Consider the following 19,587-nt stretch of genomic DNA (forward strand, 5'->3'; position numbering starts at 1 on the left):
CAATAAACCTTTATTTTATTACCAGGATACCTGACAGATTAACCCCTTCCATTGTGTCTGTTACGAGAAACACAAATTTCTGAAGCAAATCATTGTCTGGCTGCAGGGTTTCCCATTAATGAAGAAAAAGCAAAGCACAGGACAAAAAAAAATCACTCCTGGGCATGGGGAAGAGAGAGCTCAAAAATACAGCTACAAGAAGATAAAAGAGCTACTGAAGCTGCATTTTGCAGAAAATGTGCACTCTGTCATTTTGTGGGCGAGTGCTCTTGTGTGATGCAGTTCTGAGAGTGAAAACAGACTTGTGTGATCTCTGGGAAAAACAGATTTTCTCCTGGTGCTGCTTGTGCTGAGGGGCTTTAAAGAGCTGCTTTCCAAGTAAAACCATTAAAGCTGCAGGAGCTGAGCACATTAATGCGATTTGCAGCTGATTTCAAACAGCATCTCCCCTTAAAGAATGTAAAAATAAGCAGATTCCACCTGTTGCTAGATGAGCCAAAAAAGCACAAGGCAGGCAGTGTGATTGCCAGCTGTGTGATAACTTCACAATCAATCCATTGGCTGACTTAAAAAACAATATTTTTCTTCCTGGCTGGTGATCTCTGCTGCAAACAGGTGAAACAGAGGTGGTGGATGTTCTCATCCAACCCCTCTTGTGTGAATTGTCATAAGGATGAAGTCTAACAAAAGCAAAAAAAACCCCAAATTTATTACTAAAAAATAATAAATTACTCACTTGCTCGCACTCCCTAAGTGCTTGTTTAAGTTTACTCAGTATAAACATTTTTGTGCCAGTGCAGGTTGAAAAAGCATCTGACAGGGAAAAATTAAAAAAAAAAAAAAAACAAGGAAAAGGAAATTTAAAAAAATGAGGAAAGTTAGAGAATGGATACCATCTAGTGGTACCACCAATAAAAGGCTGGGTTTGGTGGCTGCTTGGTTTGTGTTCCTTCTCAGATCCCAGGTTTTTGGCAGATCCCCGGGGCTCATTCACATTTGTCGCTCCCCTTTCTGCAGGGTTGGTTTTGGAGCTGGCATCTCATGAGGAACACGAGGTTTCACCAGGTCAAACCTTTCAGCTCCTACATTGCAGTGAGATGTTCATGCCTCAACCCTTCTCTGGAGGAGTTGTAGCTTTAATATCACTATGTAATTATATTGTAAAAAATGGTTTATATATATTATATAAATCTATAAAAATGTTATACAATATGTATATTTGACAAATGTATAAATAATTTTATACAATAGATAAAGTATAAGTGTGAGCTTTGGAAGGTGGGTTTAGGCTTCTTGTTGAATTTTAGTATGCATTACAACATATGTTTTATATATTGAAATTTTCTATTATATGTTATTTGTGACATAATACACAATATATGACATATTTATGTAACACATTATATTAATATAATTAAATGTTTTGTTTTATGTCACACAGAATCACCAGGTTGGAAGAGACCTTCAAGATCATCGAGTCCAACCCAGCCCCAACACCTCAACTCAACCCTGGCACCCAGTGCCACATCCAGGCTTTTTTTATACCAATCCAGGGATGGTGACTGCGCTACCTCCCTGGGCAGCCATTCCAGAACTTTACCACCCTTTCTGTTAAAAAAGTTTTCCCGATATCCAACCTATATTTCCCTTGGCACAGCTTAAGGCTGTGTCCTCTGCTTCTGTTAGTGGCTTTGCTCATATTTTATAGCCAGTTCTGGACAGGGGCTGCTGCTGACAGGGTAGGAAAATTTGGAGAAACAAAGGTGCAGGAGACAAGCAAGAAAACCCAAGAGGGAAAACCCTTAGAACCACCGAGCACAGGAAAAGTCCTTGGAGATGGTTCAATAGAAAATGCCACCAGCAGTGAGCAGAGCCCGAGGCTGCTCACTGCCCCCACAGGGGCTCCTCAGTCCCCTGCTGCTTTGTGTCTGATCCCTGCTGCTAAGTTTTAAATATATAATATTTAAACATTAATAGATTTATAGTATTAATATATAACTATATATTTATCGTATATATACTATATAATAGTGCATATTAATATTAAAATATTAATATATAGTAGTATAGATTTTGAAATATCTAAATGTATATTACTGTATTTTACTATACTGTTTTTTACTATATTGTATATATATTTTATTATTATACATATTTTATATATACACTATTTTAAAAAAATATTAATTATATAACACCTTAGGACATAATTTTAACTATATAATATGATATAATATTCTAATAATATTATATTCTATTATTATATGTTTTATAATATTTATATTTAATTATATATATTTATTATTTTAATATATTGTATACATATTTTTAATACAGTGTGTTTTATACTGTATTTTAATATATTATGTATTAAATTATGTTAAGCTCAGACTTAACTTTTCTGATGTTGGCTTCACTGAACTTGATTGGACTGGATTAGAAAGGAATACGGGTTTTTTGGTTTTTTTATTATGTTAATTTTAATTCTCATATTACTCTTTAGTTCTCTGCAATATGTGGGCTCTCTGGGCTGCTAGAACTCATCAGATTTTTTTTTTCCACAAACGTTCCTCAGTTTTGTTAGAAATTTCAGTCTTTTTTTTCATCATCAATAAGAAAATGATATGCTTGTAATTTTATATTTGTTGGAGACATCATCCATCCCCATGCCACAAAAACACTTTCAAAGGTGTGATTCCAAGTTGATTGAAGGAGTTAATCTGGGCATTTGGAAAAATTATTCCTTTAATTGGAAATCATGTGTTTTCTTAATTGTGAAGTTTTAATTTTCCTGAAGCCTGAATAAAGGAGTTAAATAATTTTTTAGCATGCTAAAACAGCTCTTTTGCATACTCCTTGTTTGTTTTTCTGATTACACTACTGAGAAACACTTTTTTTCCCCCTCCTTTGTTGCTCTGCTTTTAAGACCCAGTCCAGAAATCAGAGCTGTTAATCTGCCGCCTTTGGAACACTCACACATTCCCATGCCTTGTCCTCTATTTTTCACCCTCAGTCTGGAAAGACGCTGCCTCAGAGCAGGAATTGTGTATTTTCATAGAGGAGTCAAGAGAGAGGCAAGTTCTTGAAGCAAAAATTGAGAAAAATATTTATGATGCTAAAAGAGGATTTTTTTCCCCAGTTTTTTTTTTTTTGTTTTTGTTCCCTGCAGCTGAGCCTGGAAATGTCTTCCCATTCACCCAAGGCTGACCCACACTTCTTGGCCAAACTCTTCAATATTTTAAAATAATAAAATATATAATAATTTCATTTCTTCAGAAGGCCTTTAACAACCCTTTTTCCTATTAAAACTGTTTTAAGTAACAAGCTTAATGTTACAGTTTAATTAGGAAGGGCCTTTGGTGGGGAAAAAAAATAAATTTCAAAGGCACTGAAGTGAAAGATTTGCATTCACCCAAATCTGTTTACATAGATAATTTTTCCTGATGGCCTCAAGGTTTTTTGGACAGGGTGAAATTGTTATTTTTACCCACATGGCATGCCCCTGATGTTTGTGAAAGGTGTGGATCCCTGGCTGCTGCTGTTCTTGTCTCAGTTTCAGTCACCTCAGCTGCCTGACATTTGCACCCAGGGTAACTGTGTGGTTTTATTTGGTATTGTCAGGTCCAGATGTTTACACCAACTATAATGACAATTATAATATTATAATTTTCTTTATAATCCTAGTTATTTAATTATTTTGGCTTCAAGGATTCTAGTGATACCTCTGTAGCCTACTGGAGAATTTATCAATTTCGTGGGGCCTCCTAAACACTGATCCTATGCAGAGAAGATCAAAAAAAAATTTCCTTTTCTTTTTCTTTTTCTTTTTCTTTTTCTTTTTCTTTTTCTTTTTCTTTTTCTTTTTCTTTTTCTTTTTCTTTTTCTTTTTCTTTTTCTTTTTCTTTTTCTTTTTCTTTTTCTTTTTCTTTTTCTTTCTTTTCCTTTTCCTTTTTTTCTTTCTGAAAGAATTCACTTTGATTTCACAAAATTTTCAGGTCTCAGTGTTGGATCTCTTAACCATCTTCAGCAGAGTAAGAAGCAGAGGTGCACTAAGATATTTCCAGGGTGAGATATTATTTAAATACTCCAGAAGACCCAAGCCTGAAGCACAGCTCAGGGAATAAAAATCTTTATAAAATTCAGGTAAGTGTCATGGTTGCATCACGGAGAATAAAAAGTAACTGATGGAGGATGAGCAAAGCATGAAAGAAAAAGATGGACATTTTTCAGATTGTCAGGATGCATCTGATATTCAGGAGACCACAGCAGAGAAAAATAGACATGATTTAGAGAATTTTTTTTTTTTTAAATCAGTTCCTAATGTCTTTTCTGGAAATAAGCCATGATTTAAGTGGAAAAAATAGGATAAGTTAAAAGAATTTTTTATTATTATTAATAGATCACATTCTCTTGGGAATAAGAAAATGGAAACATGACAAAAGTGGAAAAGGAAGAAAAAATCCTTCTGAAAAAATTTTAGTAGTTGTAGCAAAAACTGGACGAACACTGTGTCCTGTTCAGGTAAAAGTTATAAACTATGTTGTTGCTGTGTAAAGATTCAACTTGGCGAAATGAAAAACAGATTTCACCATGCTTTTTCAGCTCCCTTCTAAAATTGTTGATATTGAGAAGTAGAAATACCAGCTGAAGCATGTTTAACTTCTGCAGCCTGTGGATTATTTCAACAGATAAGGAATTTTACCTTGCACATCTTTACAAGCCATTATTAACATGAAAGAAGAAGGAAAAAATTCTCTAGAAATTTGTAGGCTCTTCTAAAAAGATATGATTTTTAGATATTTGAACAACTAGTTAATTATACCAACTGGTTGAGCTTTTCTAAAAACAATTCATTAAAAATATATTTAATGAATATTACTATTTTATTCAAGAAAGGCTTTTTATCTTTCTCAGAAGGAGAAATCCTATGTTTGGACTATCATATTACCAAGAATAAAGCATTGCTAAGTGTTGAAGACATATCCACATGTAACCACCTTGTTTTATTTTTTCCTTTATTTTTTCTGAACCTCAGGATCTAAACAAACACTAAAGTTTATACAGGAAGTAAACAAAAAATCAATTAAATCTGATTATTAGAAGAACTTTTCTGACAGCAACTGTGAGCAGAAGAGATCCACACTGGATTTATAGATGCTTCATTTTGCTGGGTCCAAGGCAGAGCAGATCAATTGGCCAATAATCAATATCACCAATTTCTCTTATTCCTAATCATTATGAAGGTGGAGCTGCTTTTGGAAACAAAAGTAAAAGCACCAGTGTTAATTCTGGCTTCTTGCTTGTACTTTCAAAAGCCATCTTCCCCTTTTCCATGGATTTTTGCCGTGAAATCACAATGCTCTGGGAGATAAGCATTACTAAAAAGCTCACTAAAATTATTGCAACACTTTTCTTTGACCTCAGTGGGAGTAAAACCTGTCAGATGCTCTCTATATCCAGAATTTCTGTGTTGGAACCTCTTAGAATATAATAAAGGTCTATAAGAGGAGGATTGTTAACTCCCTTGTGTGCCTTACTCCCTTGTACTCGCTGGATTTGGGTCAAATGTGGTTTCATGCTGGGTTTCCAAATTTCTTTTCTGCTACATAATTCTGATGGCATGACAATTAAAGGTTGTTTTTTTTTTCTTCTTTTTTTCTTTTTCTTTTTCTTTTTTCTTTTTTCTTTTTTTTTTTTTTCAGACTAACAGGAATCTTCATTTCAAGATAATGGTAAATTAGAAAGTAAATAAGCAGTAGAAATACACCAAGCACAATTTTTTCCCCCAAAATGCAACTTAGAAGGTTCTTCTGGAATGTATTTCATCTAAACATCTAATAGGTGTTAAGTTTATCAATCTTTTAAAGCTTTTCATAAACTGATGGGGCCTAACCACAACATGAGTGGGTGCGAACTTAATAAATAGCTTGGACAGTCTGCAGAAAACCTCAGAAGATCAATTTTTTCATTACCTTGGAGGAATAAAGATAAATATTTATGCAAAACTGCAATCCAATAAAAATAAAATCTTTTTTATGTGTATGCAGAGATAATAATGAGAGCATACACTCTTACCTATAGGAGTGCAGAATACAACTGAAAGCAGAATATAAAATGCACTAAAATATCCATCAGCTATTGATTATTGAAACAGTTTATTGAAAAGTTTCTGCAGTTGACGAAAGGCAAATAAACATTCTTTATGAGCTGACAATTAATATCTAATTCCATTTCTGAAAGCTTGTGAAAAATAGAAAAGTAGCAGTACGGAAGTTTCTCCTCTTTAGTCATGTTGAATATTTGTCCCTTGAAAATTGACCCTTAATAGGGAATAGATTTTTTATTTTGCCAAAGTTTAGTAGGATAAAGTGAAAATTGAATTTGTTTTAAAAGTTCAATATTTCTTCATTAAAAAAAATTGGGCAAGACAATATATTAACATAAACTTTTGACCTACTCTAGTTTTCAGTGGAAAATAAGTGTGAGTTGCTATTGGAGTGGGTATGATCAATTAAAACTTAACCAAACACAGCAGCTCTAAAAACTGAAGAAATGTACAAATATTATTCAAATAAAATTATGGAAAAACAGTTTTGCTAAAACTTCACTTCAGGCCACAGCTGCAAATTCCACATGATAAATTTGCTTCTTGGCACCTTCTGGATCTAAGTTATTCTTATTTTTTCTAATTTTTAAATTCGTTTTAAAATCAAATCTCTCCATTCCATAATCAATGTATGGATGATTTAGAAGTACTAAAATACTTAAGCATTTAAAGTGATAGAAATTTTTTTTTCCATGATTCAAAACATTTCCATTTTTCCACTTGAAGGACACTCAGTTCTTGATTTTTCTTTTTCCTTGTTGTTTGAATTTTAAGTGGAATTTTCAAATTCTACTCACACATAGCAAACATAAGCAGAGGAGAAAAGGATGGGCTGTGAAACCCAAAACCTGATGATGATATTTTATAATTTTTTTTGTTTCCAGGTGAAAACAGGTGGATTAGAAACTCCCTTTCCACAAACAGAAGAGGGATGCAAGGTGGTGAGTGCAGTGAGTTTCAGTTAGAATAAGTTCTAGCTAGAATTTAGTTTTTAGTTTCTAGTTTTTAGTTTCTAGTTTCATCTAGAATAAATACAGTAGAATAGATTAGCTAGAATAAATAAAATTAGCTCGAATAGATTAGCTGGAATAAATGCATTTTACTGCTAGAATAAATGCAGTAAAAGTACAGGAAGTTTGTCCACAACTCTTTTCAAAGGTGTTGCTCGCTGCTATTGGAACTGGAGCCCAGCTAATTTCAGAGTGACTTCAGTGGCTCAAAAAACAGAAAAAAGAAAAAAAAAAAAAAAAAAAAAAAAAAAAAAAACCAGAAGAAAGCAAAACAAAATGAACAAACAAAAGCAAAGAAACAAACAACAACAACAAAAAAAAAGAAAACAGAAGACAAAAAAATTCTAAATTGATTGTAAAAAAACCCACTTGAAAAAATTCAAATGAACAGGGATGCATCACATTGAGTCCCACAGGGCTGAGCACATTGGGTACTGTGGGACTGGGAAGAGATAGGTGGAAAGCAAATGGAAAAAATAAATGGAAGAGAAATGGGATGGGAAGAGAAAGGAATGGAAAGGGCACCGGAGGAGGATGCCCCACTCTGGCTGTGCAGCTCAGAGAAATCCTCACAGCAAGGCTGATGCCTTTCTGCTCCTCTCCCTCAGCTGTAACATCTGGGCTGAGCCTCAAACTTCCAAACTCCAAACGTGGAAACAGTTTTATCCTAAATCACGGAGTTTCATAGCAGGTCTTGTCTCAAAGGCTTCTTTCCCTTCAGCAGCAGCCAGGTGCAGCTTGGTTTTTTGTTATTTCCATCATTTATCCTTGGGGTAAGGCTGATGGAAGTCCTGCTCCTGTAGGGCTGACCTAAATATTCCTGGTTTCTCCCTGAGTGGAAACATGGTGGGCCATTAGCATAGCAGTGCAATGCCAGAATGCAGATGTTGTTTATATCTCTACTTTTCATTCTTCTGGGCTCACTGAGGGGTTCTCTTTTCTGCAGGGCTTGCCATGGAGCAATCCTGTGTTTTTGCCTTGAGCTGTGAAGCTCCTGGCTTCACAGAATGTGCCTCTTTGACTTTTGAAATTTTGTGAGTATTTTCTTCATTTCTGCAGTTGGCAACTTTTAGAGTGGTGGTGACAAGATTTAGGTGGATTTCTTTTTAAATCTCATGAAGTTTCAAATCTGGAAGCATTTGGAATTTCCCTTCCCGTAAAAGTTAATAAAGGTAGGAAAAGTTTTCCTCAGTCCTCAAGTAATTTGTGACTGAAAACTGTGCTGGATCTGAGAAAGTGCAGAGACATCCATGTGATCTGCACAGAATTTCTACACAGAAAATGAAGCGTTACAATGAGAATGAATTACTAACCCGGCTAAGATTTTTTAAGGAAAGCTGATTCAGAATTATCAGGGACTAACAAAACTTTTCTCAAGGCCTGATCCATTCAAGTAAGAAATATAAATTTCCCCGAGTGGAGTATGAATGAAGACAGAGAAAAAAAAAATATCCTCAAATAAAGAAACCCAAATATTTTTCAGCTGACCTTCTGCATTTCCATAGCAACATGTTGGACCTTATCAAAACCTGGATATTGTAACATGTTTTATACTTTTCTTAAAATGTATTTATTGAGGCAAAGAATATGAACAATCAATCAAGCTAGTAAATGCAATGCTATAGATAAGAAAATTACTTGGCCAGGTTGGTTGGAAAATAAAGATTGTGCAACGCTGGGTTTGTTTTTTCCCCTCTTAGGATATGGCATAAAATATTATTATTTGCTGATAAAAATAATCTTCAGCTATATCCATCCTTTGAGATTAATTTGGCTGTGTTCATCTACACTAGATCTACACTTAGATTAGTTTCAAAATCTCACAGCATCTTGCCCTATCCCAGACAAAAGCAGGACAGGATTATATTCCTCATACATAATAATTCACCTTGACAAGTTTTTGGCAGCAAAACAGCCGGGCCATTCACAGCAATTAGGCAGCAAGTGCTATTATTCATGATCCTAGGATGCTGACAGATTTTCTCCACAGGGACTGAAGGATTTCCAACCTGGTCCAAGTGCTGTGGTTTCAAGAAAAAAAAGTTCCATCAGGATGGAAATGAGTCATGAGGCTGAGCCAGGAGCCCTCCTGGTTTGCAGTGGTCAGCAGCAGGTGCCAAGAGAGGAGCACAGAACACAAGGAGCATGGTGCATCCCAAAGGATGGACATTCCCAAAAATCTGGGCTGTGAAATTGGGGTTCAGGGATGCCCCTGTGCCAGAGGCTGTTCATCTATATTCAACATAGATCTTAAAAGATTTTAAAAGATTTAAAAATCTTAAAAGGTTTTTCTCCTATTAATTTAAGGACTCTCCTTTTGAACCTGCTGTCGCTGCAAGTGCACTGGAGCAAGAGGTTCCACAGATTACCTGGGTGGTGTTGAGCACCTTTTCCCTCTTTTGGAGGCTAAAGTACATGGATTTTGTACATTCATTTGATGTCCTCTAGCTTGACAGGAAAAGAAGCTGGAGTCACTGAATGCATCTTATGTCTGTCGCGTACCTCACAGCATCCATCATCTCCTCATTTTTTTTTTTTTCAGCTGGGGACATCCTGGGGGACAGATTTGCTACTTTTATGGCAGAAAAAGCAAAGTTCTGCCTCCAGAACTTACCAGACTCCTTTCCATCCCCATGCTCCTGCTCATTTCTTCACTCTGTGCTTACTAACACACAATTTATTTCTTAATCATAACACTTCAAGGAAGATATATTCTGAAAAAGTGATCTTCACCCATCCCCTTATTCGACAGTACAGCACAGACAGGCCTTGCAGGAGTTGTAGGAAGCTTTGTGTCCATCAGAGGCTGGGGGGGAGTAGTCTAGTAACTCTTGAGGAATGTGTGAATAGAAAATAACCAGATTTTGAGAGTTCTGCAGCCTCTCTGTTGTTTTGTGCTAGAGAAATCAACTCTCACTTAGCAGGGCTGCATGCAGAGGCCACGCTGGTGGCAGAAGGCAAGGTAGGCACCATTAATTCACAAAATTAATTCACAAATCACTTGTGAGACCAGATTCTAGACTAAACCTTTAGCTGCCCATCTCCCCAGTTAGTTTGCAGCTCTGACATCACATTTTGTAGCCTTTTTGTAAGGAAACTTGAGCGGCCAAGAACATCTGAGTATTTAGTTGAAAAGCTGCTGAAATGGGAAAGAAGCAAGGTTTGAGATACCTCATGCAGCCTCCAGTGGGACTGTGGGGAATCTCTGAGTATAAATCTCCAGACTGAAGTTTGTCAGAGCTCTGGGTGTGATTTGTTTGTAAAACATGTCTGGAAATGTCAATATCCATCTCTGGCTAATTCCTTAGTGTCTGTGGGGCTGGATGGGGACACCAAACACAAGAGAATACTCAATATTTTACACCTATTTTACATAATATTTTATTTTGCCTGCCATGGGGTGATACAGAAGAGGAAGGTAAGCAGAGAATTTCAAATGTGATGGCTACAGACAGATTCTATTCTTGCTTGTTGTCATTAATGATACTTTAGGAATCAAACAAAACTCCTGGGATTTGAATTTTTGGACAGGGTTGACATTTGCTCTTCCAAAACAGATCTGTTTAACAAAGAAGGAGGTTAACATGGTGACAGCATATATATAATAACAACATAATTTTTAAAGAACCAGGTTAATGTGTGGATAGCTTGTTCTGATTTTGTGCTCAGTTAATTCTGTATACCAAAAAAAAAACCCCAAAACTGCTGTAACTCCACAATTATCCAGAGAGTTTTACAATATTGTTATACAGTATTATTACATAGCAATAATAAATTAATAAAATAATTAATACAATATTATTACACGTAATGCTTCCAAATTAATTTTACCTAATGCCCAGTCACATCTGCACCTTTTTTGTGCACGGTGCTCTGCAAATACTGGGAAGGTTATTGGTTTTTCCAGTGCTTGCATGTAAAAGAAATTCTGATAAAATTCCAGAAAGGCATTTTTAACAGGCAAAACAACAGATGGCCAGCAAGTGGAAGTCAGCAAAGCAGCCTGATTTCAGCGCTGCTAGAAAAGTTATAATTGGAAATCCTAACCCAGAACCTCTTAACTACAGCTCTGCTGTTTCATTCCAATGTGGTTTGTGTTTTGCTTTGGTTTCCTTTTCTAGAAGACAGATATCAACTCCAAAATGTATTATTTTGTAAGAATTTTATATCCCCTATTCCTCTTTTGTTAGGTTTCATACATACACATAATTATCCCTTTTTTTAGCAATATGAAATTTCCTGTAAAATTTATTGCAAGCTGGGTGAGTCTAGAGATTCAAAGGAAATGGTTTTGAAATTATTTGCAGTGAAGTCACCATTTTAGCATAATTCTTTCTAGTTAATGTCTCTCGTTAAGGCACGGAGGAAACAAAATACATCATATTTTAACAGTGCTGTTACACTAAACTTTCGTTGCCAGGGAGACAAGGACTACAAAAGAAATCCCAAATTCTCCAGGAGGTGCTAATAACTCAGCAGTGCTTAAGAACTTGTTGAAAAATTCTGCATTCTTGAAACATTTCTCTTATTATTCATCTTTTCTTTCAACACTTGAATGTGTACCCTTTGGGTTTTTTTTTTTTACAGAAGGAAATACACAGCTCCAAAGGCTGATTCAGTGATTGTGTTGAAGGAGAGGGTAGCTGGCTTTAAGGGTTGGAAATCTGATATTTTTACCTGGAAGTTCTAACTTACATGCAGAATTTTAATGTATGCACTTTCTGCATTCGGCAGCATGGATGAAATCCAGATTATGCAAGGAAAAATGTCGTTTTTGACATGTGCTGAGTCAGGCCACTGACAGCTTGGCTCTTATTGATGCAAGAAACCCTGAAGAAGACACTGGGTTGGCATTGTCACCACCACCTGCTCCTTGCCAAAGATCCCAGAAATATTTCCAAGCTCCTGTAGGTTTGTCAGCTACAGGACCAAGAGAGTTTGTGGAAGTTCCATCCTCAGAAATATTCAAAATACGGCTGGACATGGTCCTGTGCAACCTGGCCCTGGCTTATCCTATTCACCACGTGCAACAGTGGGAAATGTTTTAATAGTTATAGTTTTAATAACAAAAATATGTAAAGTGTGGAGTCCATAAATTTGGCAATGCTGCTGGCAACAAAAATGTTCAGCAAGACCGCCACAGTGCGATTAAGGAGGAACAAACCAGTTTCCACTGAGTGATTTTTCACCACAATACTTCGTTTATTATATATTTATCAAAATTGACCAAATCCCTTCTCCTGCCCCTAGTCAAAACTTTTTGTGCTGCGCTTGGCAGACTGTGGGTTGGAAGAAGCTCCATAGCAAAGGATGACATTTGTTTCAAAAGACACAGTAAATGCACAGCAAAGGCTTTTTTTATTCACCAGATGTTTACCAACAGCATTTTCAAATACATTTTTACAGCTGGGAATCTCTGGGTTTAGGAGCAGCAGTTTTCCCAACCAAACTAAAGGATTCTTCCAGATTCCCTTCACAGCAACTCAGAAGGAACATTAGAAGGACCAGGACACATCAAAGTGCTGTTGCTGCAAGCTTCACAATTTTTTGAGTCTGGCAGGAGGCAGAGAAGGCATTTCAGGCAAGTAATCTTTTCCAAAAAGCCATTTAATTTCCTCAATGCAAATACAAAATGCATTTTCTTTTTGCTTTTTAAACCCAGGTTTCCAATGCAAAGCCATTTGCAAAGAGAATTTGACAGTTTTTGAGACAAGGGAGTTTTCTCTGGTTTTGTGTCCCATTTTCTTTGTTTTCCCACTCATTCTCTCCACGATTTTGCTTTTCCTTACATCATTCTCAGGTGTGTCTGCACTCCTGGGAGACAAGGACACTTTTCAAAAGGCATTTCCACATCCTGATACTTTTGAGAACAAATCAAACATTGGCCTATTGTCGGAGAAGTTGGGATTGTAAAAGAGTGTTTATTTCTGAGACAGAACTCATGACAGATATTCACTGGTGGGATTCTGCTGTCACAGCTCAAAACAATTAATAAGCAGTGGACAAAGAGGAAAATAAAACATGAAAGGTAAGAGATGCCTGCTATCAAGCAAAAAAAATACATGAAACTTGAGATGTGACAAATGAGAAAGCTTTTTAACAGACTTCTCAGATGTCTTCATAGACAGTTTCAGTTTCAGTTTTGCTATTTTTGTCATCTATGTTTCTCCTGTCCTCACAAAGTGAAAGTGGGATTTTGCCTTTCCTTTCCTCCACAGAAGGGCAGGAGATTTAGGAAGTTTCCAAGATTCCTGCCTGGATTTGTGTGCTCAAGTCCTCTGTCCAGCTTCTCAGCCTGAGCAAAGCTGGCCATTTATTTTCTGCACCCACAATGTAGAAAAGTTTTCCAAAACTGCATTCCCCCAAGACAGCAGTTGCTCACTAAAAGTGTTGCAATGAAGGCCAGAAGGGATTTTACTTTTCTTCCTCCCACAGCACATCTTTCATTTAGATGCACATGTATATGTTAATCCATCATGACAAAGGACAAAGTGGGTTTTTTCTAAGTTTAAGCAAAATTCTGCCCTGTTACTTGCCTTTCATTTTCTTGATAAGGCTTTTATTTGTGGGCTGGCATTTGGAAGATCTCTGCTCCTGTAGCACAAATTAACAAAGGGAGGTCTTGGAAATTTTTCCAAACCATGCAGGAAGCAGGGAAATCCTCCTCTAGATTGATGGGCAGAACAGATAATGAAATTTGTTGTGCCCTAAAGAGACTGCTAAACATTATTTTCTTCCTTTTCCTATAAAAGAGCCAGAGGAGATTTTCATTTTTTCACTGAATATCTGCAAGACGCTCTAATCAGGTGGTCATGAAGGGGGATATTTTCCTCTTTTAAAAAAGAATGGAGAAATAAATTTTTTTCCTTTTTGCAATTGCTCTTTTTACTCCATCAGAGCATGCCTCTGATAGATATGATCCTATCAGATAAACTCTTGCCTTTCAGTGGCAAAGAAGGAGATATCTTTTTAAAAAAAGTATTTCCACAATAGTTCTTTTTCTACTTGTTCATTTTAACAAGGCAATTGTGATAAAGAGAGGAAGAAAGTAATTTTGAAAATGTTCAGCTTTCCACTTCAGCAAGGTATGCCAACTTTTTTTCCCTGAGCCTGCTCTAGTAACAATGAAACTGTGGAAAAATCTACCACTACAAAATGTGTGATTTAATGCTATCTAGGAATAGGCAGGAATGAAAAGTTGAATGCATTTCCACCACAGCAGTAAATGGTGAACCAACAAAAAATGAGACTGGGCTTACAGGTCCACAAAGAACTCATAAACCTAAACAAGAATAAAATTTATTTTCTTTTCCTCCTTCAGGAGTTGTGTGGGTGCCACAAACTCCAGGTGTCTCTTCCTTCATTTGCTGTGAGCCTGAGCACTCTTGTAGCTCCTGAATAACACAGGCACACATTTATTTGATTTATTAATTCTTTATAGAAGACTCAAGCCTTCTCAGAGACCTGAGAGCCTCATTCAAACCTAATTTGGGTTCATATTTTGAGCCTTTGGAGCACGCAGCCTGAATATACCAGAAGGTAAAAGACTTTTGCCTTGTGTCCACAGTGATCATAGGATCACCAAAAATACCCTATAATTTTGGTCTACAAATTAAATCTGAGAACATGAAGTGCAGTTCTCTCCTCACACAAAGAAATCTATTAGTTTTGGTCAGCACAAGTGAAAAATTGTGCCACTAAAGTGGAGGACCACCAGGGCAGCCCAATTTCACTGCAGATTCAGAGGCCTCACCTCATGAAAGCACAGAGGAAATTAAACAGGTGTCAGGATGGCAGCTAACACTGTTACCAGCAACTCTAATTTGATGGAAAAATAAATCATAAGGCAGGTATCTATAAATAAACACCCACAAAGCAGGCCAAGTACCATTTCATAATACCTCCAGATCAGAAAGCCAGGAAAACGTGCTGATGAGACAGCACCATGAACACTCTGGAAGGAAACCCTCTCATTTCTCTCAAAAATTTAAAAGTGAACATCAAGAAGATGTAATTGCATTTTGCTCTGAAATTCCCAAAAATGCTGTGTTTAAGTTAGGCTGGACCAACACGCAAAATGGAGAAGCAGAAACTCCATCCTTGAGCAGTGCCTGCCACAGGATGAGTGGTTCTGTCTGGTACCCTGGATGTCTTCCTACTTCCTTGTACATTATTCTACATAATAATAATAATAATAATAATAATAATAATAATAATAATAATAATAATAATAATAATAATAATAATAATAATAATAATTATTATTATTATTATTATTATTATTATTATTATTATTATTATTATTATTAATACTACAATAATAATCATTATAATAAATATATTAAAATAATAAAACAATAATAGAAACTCACCATTATTAAATTTTTTATATATTTATATTATTAATTATTTATCTATTTATTTATTATTTATATAATTATTTATTATTAAAGTATACTATATATTATTACTCTAAATTTACATATATTAATATTACATTTATATCAGTATAAATTAATAATGAATACATTAATAATTAATTGATACTAATTTTACTACTTTAATAATTAATTATTTATTATTAAAATAGTAAAATAATGACTATATATATGGTCATTATTTTACTATTTTAACAATAACGAATTTTAACTTTAATTTAACTATTTATATATCTATATATATATATAGATAGATATTTGATAACGTTGCTGTAATATTCAGGAGGCCCCATCACACCCCTGCCTCCATCCTGCTAGAGTGGGATAAAATACACAGGAACAGATGTGCTGTTCCAAAAAGCTGACTGTGCAAACAAAAATTGTGAAGTGTTTGTGTTAAATCTTTACATCCTTTAAACATTAAGAAATTTCCATAAAAATTGAGACTTTTTAAGGGGTGTATTGAGGTAGGATGTGCTCTCAACCTATAGAAACAGAGAGAAGAAAAAGCCCCATATTTTAGAAAGAAAGTAACTTCTAATTTTATAAATGTAGGGCCATTTGTTTTGAACTGATTGTTTAGATCTACTCTTGAGATTGTTACTAAAAAAAGACAGCAGGCTTTGTTTGTTCAATAACTTCTGCTACATGAACAGTGCTGCTGCCAATCCGTGCTCCCATCAGAAGAAAAAATCTCCTCTTTCAAAGGCTGTACCTCCAGCAAACTTTAGTTCTGTAACCCTCCCTCTTGGGAATTATAAAATAATACCAACTTCAACATTTTTGCTTTAAACTGAAAGTAATTTAAATTGAAAGCAATCTTTCAAACATTCTCTGCATGGCTTTTATTGAGGGCATTCTCAGAGCAAAAATAATGACTCAGACTTGATACAAAATGTGAGGAATTTTTGCCTTTTCCCATTATGATGTGGACCAGAGCCTGGTCTTAAGATGTGCCTGCCCAGCTGCTGCCAGACAGACAGATGGACAGACATACAGAAAGGTCTGTCACTATGGCACGCTGATCTCTGCTCACATTAAAACCACAATTTCACCAGGTAAGAAGTGCACTGTGGCTGGAAAATACGGGATATGGAGGCTCCTGCCTCTCACAGGGATTTGGGGTTGGCCCACACCAGACGGACACAGACACATCACTCCCTGTTCTCACTGCCAGGGGATCAGGGAAACTTTGGGCTGAGATGTGTAATTTTTTCTAAAATGGGGTTATGGTTTTTATAATGCCATAAAGGACCCAATGATCAATAGATTTTAACACTCTCATTAATTAATGTTACCAGCTGGAGATGGAGATGGTGGATAGCTTTCAGAGGCTGTATACAAAACACAGGAATTATACTTATAAAATCCTTCACCACCTGTAATAAAAGCACATTGCTGATTTCAATAAAAGCCAGAAGACACCTCCTGCCATTTTCAAGGGAAGAGCAGGAGAGAAGACAAAGGTATTGCTTTTTATTCTGCAGCAAAACCCATCATTGGCTCCTCAAGCACTGTTTCAGCCAGTGCCATTTGGAGAAACTCCAAGTTCAGTGACATTAATCCAATTTAAACCTGTGTGTGATCTGCCCCTGGCTCTGTGTGATGATACTCTCTGATGATTTAAATGCTGTTACTAAGAATACCCAGAGAGGAGGAGTTAACAAAAGAAAAAAGAAACCTACCCAGGGATGGAAGGCATTGTCCTTTCTCTAAAAACAGCTTGTCTTGTCAAGACAAGTCTTCCATGGAGTCCAAGTAAACTTGCTGACTGAGTCCTTAATGTCTGATTCCGCTCCAGCACAAGCACGGGATGATCTGGAAATGTACAGATCTGTGTCATGATGGGACCTGTTCCACCACAGCTTTGTGAAAGCTCTTGGCTCCTCTCAGGGCTCTCAGACAAATGGGAGGATTTGTCATAAGCTTCTTCCTGAGAGATGGATTTGCAGAAAAGCTGGAGGTGGTTTCTTTTCAGTTTGAAGGGCAGGGTTGCAAACTGTTCCGCTGGAGCCTTTTCCCTTTGGATTCCTCCTGTTCAGCTGGTGACAGAGTGTGCTCATGTCACACAGGGACAGCAGCCCTATCCAGGAACCCCAGGACATTGAGAAAACTCCCACAATTTCCCTGCCTGAACCCTTTCAGGGATTCTTCACACGAGCTCAAGCATTATATATAAAAAGAGTTATAAATATAGAAAGAGTTCCCCCCAGAACTGATAGAGATGAAGCACCTTCCTGAGAGGAGTACTGTCACACACATCTTTTATGAAAAATCCTTTCCTTGGGATTTTTTCCTCCTGAGAAGCTGGGAGGCCTCAGGAACAAAATGTAAACAATGGTTATCTGCTGCTGTGGAATGCAACAGGTGCATCTGGGATTGGTCTCATGTGGTTGTTTCTAATTAATGGCCAATCACAGTCAGCTGGCTCGGACTCTCTGTCCGAGCCACAAACCTTTGTTATTATTCTTTCTTTTTCTATTCTTAGCCAGCCTTCTGATGAAATCCTTTCTACTATTCTTTTACTATAGTTTTAATGTAATATATATCATAAAATAATAAATCAGCCTTCTGAAACATGGAGTCAGATCCTCATCTCTCCCCTCATCCTGGGACCCCTATGAACATGATCACAGAGTACCCTTTCATTTCTGTTTCTGAAAATACTCTACCCACTGCTGGGAACCCCTGAAGTCAGAGGAGGGACAGCCCAAGGCAAACAGGGAGGTTGGGTTTGAGGAGAGCACGTGTGGGTGTGTACAGGTGAGATTTTGTGGGTAGGCCTCATCTCTCTTCACCAACCTGTGTGCCAAGATGCATTCCCAGCAGGTTAATCGTGCCTAAAAAAAGGTCTTCCCCCTCTCCAGTGTCTCCCCTGGCATCACAGAGCTGACAGGACACCCTAAATTGGAGACGATTCTCTGCAGAAATTGCAAATGCCCACAGCAGGAATGCGGATGAGTGGCCAGGCCGAGCTGCTTTTGGGGCAGCTCCAGTTTTGCAGAAAGAGAGAGAGTGAGGAACAAAACGCTGTGATTTAGAGAGCTAAACAGCTGTGTGTGCTGCATTATCTCACTTTAATATCTAGATAGGCCTCATTTAATGAAAATCGGACCTTTCAGGGTTGCTCTTTGGGAATGCCTCAGCAGTCAGTGTAGCAAGGATGCCATTCTTGCTCAGAAAGGGGGAAAAAATTGTTTCTTTGGGTCAGATAAAATTATAATATTCTCAATTATATTCGTGAGGCTGCACCTTGTCCTTTTCTACCTTTCCTTCCACGCTTCCCTCTGCTCCACCACCTCACAACTCAGCCCTTCCAGAACCGAATTTCCAGGCTGAATCTAACAGCATCAGCAGCTGAAGTGAGTTATATCACTCCACTCAGTATAATCACACTAATTAAAGCTTACTTACAGGTGCAAATTAAATATTATTTTAGGATTAAATGCTAATTTATGCTACTTTCAGAGCTAATTCCTATTCCAGGGAGCAAGGTCAAGGGTTTTGGGAGCAGATGATTGATGAAACCAGGATTGTTTCCGTTCAGGGGTCATGCAAGACACACATAAGACATAATTAAACTGCAGTTCATCTAAATTATCTACAAAGCTACCTGGATAAATGGCCATTTCCAAATGTGTGCTCTGTTCCAAAATTCAGCATAGTTTCTTGCCTTTATCTTTACAGAGAGAAAATACAGGTTTCAATAAAAATAATAAATGTATTATGTGTCATTTTAACATATTTTATAGCAATATGGAACTTATGTGCATGGGAAAAGGAGCTCAGAGGAGCAAAATTAGCTACATAATCATGTTCTATTTCCTAGAACTTCAGAAACCATCTTCCAGAACTGGCTCTAAATTAAGACACCCCATTCTTCAGGAAAGGCTCATGTTTTGCCACCAGGAGAGCAACAAACCAATTTGGCCAAAACTTCTGGTAGCAGTGAAAATGAACAATTGAAAGTCCAGTCGTACATAGAGAATTCCCCCCTAATTGATGTGGTGGCCTGGGTTAAAGAGAAGTCTTG

This window comes from Melospiza melodia, chromosome Z, assembly GCF_035770615.1.
Source record: "Melospiza melodia melodia isolate bMelMel2 chromosome Z, bMelMel2.pri, whole genome shotgun sequence".
Classification (NCBI taxonomy): Eukaryota; Metazoa; Chordata; class Aves; order Passeriformes; family Passerellidae; genus Melospiza; species Melospiza melodia.